The following is a 6,000-nucleotide window of genomic DNA, read 5'->3' on the forward strand; positions in this document are numbered from 1 at the left end:
GACAGATTCCTAACCCAGAGGCTTCCTACACTCTGGAACAGAACCCACTCCATGTTAGGCAGAGTCCCTCACTGACTCTCTTCAACAGGAATCTTGCCAAATGGATGGGAGATCGTAGATTTACACTGGGGGTCTTCAGTGTGTCACATCTAGACAGAGGCACAGTAAAGTAAACCCTAAATGGCCATAATATTCACATAGCAAGGGGTGGCGAAAGCCACACACACTCTGGCTAGGCTGATAAATGCCCTAGGGCAGATAGCCCAGTATGAACCTATGAACCTATGAAGATACAAATTGTACAGGACACTAAGGATAATCACAAGGCTGTCTTAACTGATGGTAGGAACCTTGTTGGGAATTCACAGATATGCTCTGAATTACCAAATATTACAAACAATACACCAAACCCACACACATTGCCAACATCCAACCTGACAGGTTCAGTGCAAACTCCCCCCCAAAAAAAAATTACAAATATATATCCCAGCAGAGTGCTGGCCCCCTGACATTGCAGATGCTGAGGTAACAGGCAGCATCTTCAAAGCAAGACACACAGCATCAATGGTACGAGATGGTGTCCTGGGCTGTGTCCAACATGAACTCCAAGAAGAATGGAATGCCAAATAACACTACTGCTCAATTTCAGACTTACCACAGGATATGTACCCAAAGAGTAGTGTACAGCAACAGTGGTCCCTCTCCACAAAGATGGTGCCTCAATGGATACTGCAAACTATCACCCCAGAATCCTGACAAGCTTGGTCTGCAAAGCTATGGAAAGGATCATCATGGACCTCAGAAATAAAGATATTGGGGACCTACAGACACTGGACCCTACCCAGTGTGGCTTTCTTAAGGGCAGATCCTGCCCCTTAAACATGTCTGACTCATTTGAAACAGTCATCAAGGCTATTGATGAGGGGAATGTGGTCCACACAGCCTATCTGGACCTTGCAAAAGCCTTCCATACAATACCCCACGTGTTCATTATAGATAAGCTCACCAGCTTAAATATAAACCCCTATGTCAGTAGATGGGTTGCAAACCAGCCCAAGGACAGAACTGACATGGTCAGACATGCTGCAGCCATGTCAGACTACAAACCAGCTACAACTGGCATACCACAAGGCTCAGTCCTGGGACCTCCCTTGCATGGTATATATTTCCCATAGGTACAGGCCAACATGGAAGGACTGTGTCTGAACAAGTTTGCAGAGGACTACAAACTGGGCACCTTTTCTGACCCCCCAGCTGACACAAGCATCCTACAAAAGGGCCACATAGAAACAGACAACTGGTGCCAGAGCCATGTCATCAAGCTAATTGCAGAAAAGTTTATAGTCATCCCCTGTGGATAAACAGTAAGTGCCCACCAATTACCACATAGGTGTTAACCCATTAAGTACTTTAGAAGTAATAATAGACCTGTGGACACAATTTGATAGATATCTTGCATTTGACAACCATGTGGCTGTAGTGGTTACAGAAACATAACATATACCCACCTAATCATGAAGGTAGTCAGATTTAGATCAGGGGAGGTCATTGTGCCTCTTCAGTCATCTTTCATCAGCCTCACAATTGAGTACAATGGCCCCTGTGGCATGTACCTCAGCAGACACCTCCAGCAACTGGAAAGACCCCAAAAGTACCCCACCAGGAGGATCAAAGAGCTCAAACAGATGCCATGTGTTGCCTGATTAAACAAACCACAGCTCCACACAGTGCCATACTGCCTGCCCAGAGGCAATCTGTGCCTGATGTATAAAGCCATGTCCAAGCTGGAATCAGTGAACATGCTGCACCTTGTACAATCTGAATGCCAGTGAGCTATGCACATGAGAGACCTGAACCCCAGCACTGACATACATAGGACATGCTGTAGTGATAGATCCATAACCCAGAAGCTCACTCCACTCTTGAGTAAACTCCCAGTACAGGTTAGCCAGAGAGTCCCTCATTGACTCTCCTCAACAGGAATCATGATGAGTGGATGGGAGATGGTAGGTTTACCCTGGGTATCACTGTTATGTCACGGGTAGACAGAGGCACATTATACTAACCTTGAAATATGTGATGTCAAATTCCGGTTACAATGTGTGGAAGGACAAACACACTCTGACTAGCAGTAGAAATGGCCAAGGCACATCACTAGTGTTTGCCAATGTCCACCCAAGTTGTGGAATACACTACCAAGGTTGGACAAGCCTGCTGTAAGTAGTCCATATCGGAACAAAATGCAACATGGTCATATGTGCACAACTGGCCCTTAACCAGTCTGGTGTGCTCACTATGAATATTGAAAGCAGTGATAGGACTGAAACCCAGGATACTGTCCACCACATTGAAAGTACTGAACCAGTACACTATACAATATTACAGTGTATGGTCATTATGAAAGGATGTTGACAACTGTATGCAAACTATCCCATGGAAACCCTGCAGGCACAGTATAATCCCTGTCAGATTCAGACACAAAGCAGTTGGGCAGTATGTACACAACATGACTCCCAACACACAACTATAAATGTGAAATACTGTGGAAGTTCACACACACCCACAAATGTGGTGGACGGAAGATCTCAACATATGGAAAGCACACACTGGGCATGCTCACACACTTTGATAAATGAGACATATGTCAGGCAGCAAGCCATGGAATATGCCTGAACTGGGCATGCTGACACACTTAGGCCATGTCTCAGTTTAGCAGTTGGCCACACATATGTGGTATTTGTATGTGTTAAACCAGGAACCAACCACAAGACAGCAATCTGCCCAGTGCACACAGTTAAATGACTACAGAGACATAAGATAAATAGTGGATCCCACACATATTCAAACATCTTCCACAGATACACAAGTTGTACATAGAAACAGGGAAAGCTATGGCAATAAAGACCTGCAAACAGTTTATCAGCAACAAATATTGTGCAGCTGACAATTAAACATTTGCATGTAGAGGTCAATACTAGGCTGTTTGCCCTAGGGAATACAAGCTTAGCCAGAGTGCGCTTGGCATCTGCCTCCCCAGTACAGTAGGCTACTGTGCCTCTGTAACGTAGGTCACAGAAGGCACCGTGTAAGGCTAGTGTGCTGTGCCTCCATCAAGCAGGGACACAGTGGAGATCCTAGGGGTTGAATTTGCAATGTCATGTCCATGTTTGAATCCTGCAAATGCTCAGTGTGTGTGTGTGCTTGGGTGAGGGGGGTTAGTGTGTGTGCAGTTCTGTGTGAAAGAAATGTCCCTTTTGCCAACTAGAAGAACACACTGCATGATGCACACTCCTCTTTCTAAACACTGATGATCCCAGCACCCTATAAGTACAGCAGGAGAAGGGGAAACCTCCCAATAATGCAAATAGCATGCTCTGCTAATGCATCTCTCTCAAGTGTCATAACATAGTTAGGTAGGGGTTTAAATCCTGCAAATGCGCAGTTTGTGTGTTTGGGTGAGAGGGGTTTAGTGTGTGTGCAATTCTGTGTGACAGAAATGTCCCTTTTGCCAACTGCAAGAACACACTGCATGATGCACATTCCTCATTCTAAACACTGATGATGTCAGCACCCTATAAGTATAGCAGGAGAAGGGAAACCTCCCAGTAATGCGAATAGCGCGTTCTGCTAATGCGTCTCACTCAAGTGTCATAACATAGTTAGGTAGGGGTTGAATCTTACAAATGCCATGCATGTTTTGTCACACAGTTTGTCCATGTGTGTGGGGTGTTGCTCTTAAGATTGTATAACATAGATCATATCAGTAATGTCAATGCACACATGAGGTATGTGTGTGCCACATAGACATATGTACCTGTGACCTGAAATAGTTCCCATGTGTGAAGCCTGCCTCATGTGAATACATGTAATTTGCATTACACAACTTTATGACTGTGGTTTTCTGTGCAGGGGCTGCATTTGGTATGTGAATATACAGTGAGAGTAGTCTATGGTGTCATCTTACCAGTGAGGGATACACATCTGGTCTGGAGCATATAGTCCACATGTTGGTGATGAACAGGTGCAGCATGTATTCCCCACTTGTGGGAGTGGTAACAAGTTCCATAGCAATTGAGTGTATGGATTCTAGGAATTTTACACCTAGGGTGTTGGAGTTACAGTAATGCTTACAGTCTGTGTGTGGGTAAATGAAGCTGCCCAATATATTGTTGTTTGGAGACATCTGCAGATATACATGTCTTCTTAAGTAGGCCAAGTGTGTTACCTGCATTTGGGAGTGTGATGTGTGCCAGGCTATGAACTGGACGGCAGTCTTACCCACTGTTAGTTGCACATGGATAGTCTATGATGCTTTGTGCTGTGCCACCAACCTGGAGGTGTGTGTATCTTTGATGAATATTGATACTCCCTCTCCTGTTCTGTTTTGGTGCAAGTTATGTGGCCGACAAGCATGGTATGAGGTATAACCTGCCAGTGCTGGGGTGCTTTTCGGGGCCTTGAACCAGGAATCTGTTACTGCACAGATATTGATGTTCTCCATGCTAAGGACAGTTTCCAGTGCATGCATCTTGATGTTTACGCTGCTGGCGTTGAGTAGCATTACTATTAGTTTCATATCCCTTGTGATACCTATGGAGGTGGTCTTGTCTGTTGAGCCTTGCCTAAAAAAGGCACTATGGGTGTATCAAGTGCCTTTGCCAATATCCGAAAGCCCATGGGTGACAGGTGCAAGCTGTCCCTAGCATAACAGTTTGGCTTGTTGAGCATGTCATCCCAGGCTGACAGGCATTGGATCCCCTTTGAATGACACTGAAACATAAGCCAATTGTCTGAATTGATCATCTTGTCTACATATTGTGGCATCATTCTTGGTGAGGGTAAGATGCTACTCAAGGTCAGGGTCATACCAGTCTGGGCCACATGCTCAGAGAGGTCCTCTATGTCTCTCATCATGTAGTCCAGGGAGGTATGTCTCAGGTCATTCACACTGGCATGGACACTGGCTGAGTCATATTTGTACATGCCTTGGAGTGACCTGTGTGCTTGTGTTATGTGGCAGATCATAGCGCCCGACAGGCATCTCACCATGACCTTCTCCTTGTTCAGCCTGGTAAGCAGGAGATCAGTGCACCTGACGATAGAGCCACCCATCACAAGTGTAGCAGGTGTGTTGTTTAGCCTTACATGCTGTGACTGTTCAGCACACTGGCTTTGTGAGCTATGTGTTGCACGTGTTCTGTTCTGGGGTAGCGGTTGCTTGTGTGTCTGCTTTGGAGGTGTCTGCTACATAGGTAGACCTTTATTTAGAGACTCCGAGTATGGTTGTGTGTGTTTATTTGTTTGGATTGCTGTTGTGGTAGGTCTATGTGAGACTGGAATTGTAGTGACTGTGCTTTCCTTCTCCTCCTGACAGATTTTGCCAGTACAGAGTTGAGAGAGCTTAGCCTGCAGTTTGGATATATGGTTGCATCTCTCACATGTGGTGAAATTTGTTGGGAGGAGGAGAGGGTTGACTGTGTAAATGAGGCAGTTGTAACATTGCCTCTAGATTCCCAGATTCACCAGCTGGACCATGGAGGAGATTGACAACTGACCTTTGAACATGCTAGGATGGTATTGGGAATTCCTTTATAATTAACAACAAAAAGGGCCAATGGAGAACAAGGTACGTAAGGTGAGTTTGTGAGGGTGTAGTGGTTTTAATTTGTTAGTGCTGGCATATATAAATGCTTTAGTGAGCAAGTGCCAGGTATCTCAAATGCAATGTGTTACAGGTAACTTAATTGCATAACTGACAAACACTAACATTCTGTCAAGTGAAACAAGGACATACATACAGTAAGCAATGCACATGTCACTAGGGATTCTCAGAGGCACTGTAAAGCTGCATTTCAGGTGGGATTAGTGTTTCAGGGAAATAACAAGCAAACAAGCATACAAACAAAGCTACAATCAGCAGCCATGGATCTAGTCTATGCTACAGCAAACAAGGTGTACCAATTTCAGTAAGAAACAGTTCAAATATGCAGGCACTATAAG

At 44.9% G+C, this 6,000-nt stretch overlaps 1 protein-coding gene across 1 annotated transcript in view; it reads right to left on the reverse strand.

The window, feature by feature from the left end:
- LOC122807229 overlaps positions 1 to 6,000 on the reverse strand; it is a 1,167,189-nt gene that overhangs the window by 237,287 nt on the left and 923,902 nt on the right. The window lies entirely within an intron of this gene.

Source organism: Protopterus annectens, chromosome 7.part0, assembly GCF_019279795.1.
Source record: "Protopterus annectens isolate FY-2018-M chromosome 7.part0, PAN1.0, whole genome shotgun sequence".
NCBI classification, from domain to species: domain Eukaryota; kingdom Metazoa; phylum Chordata; order Ceratodontiformes; family Protopteridae; genus Protopterus; species Protopterus annectens.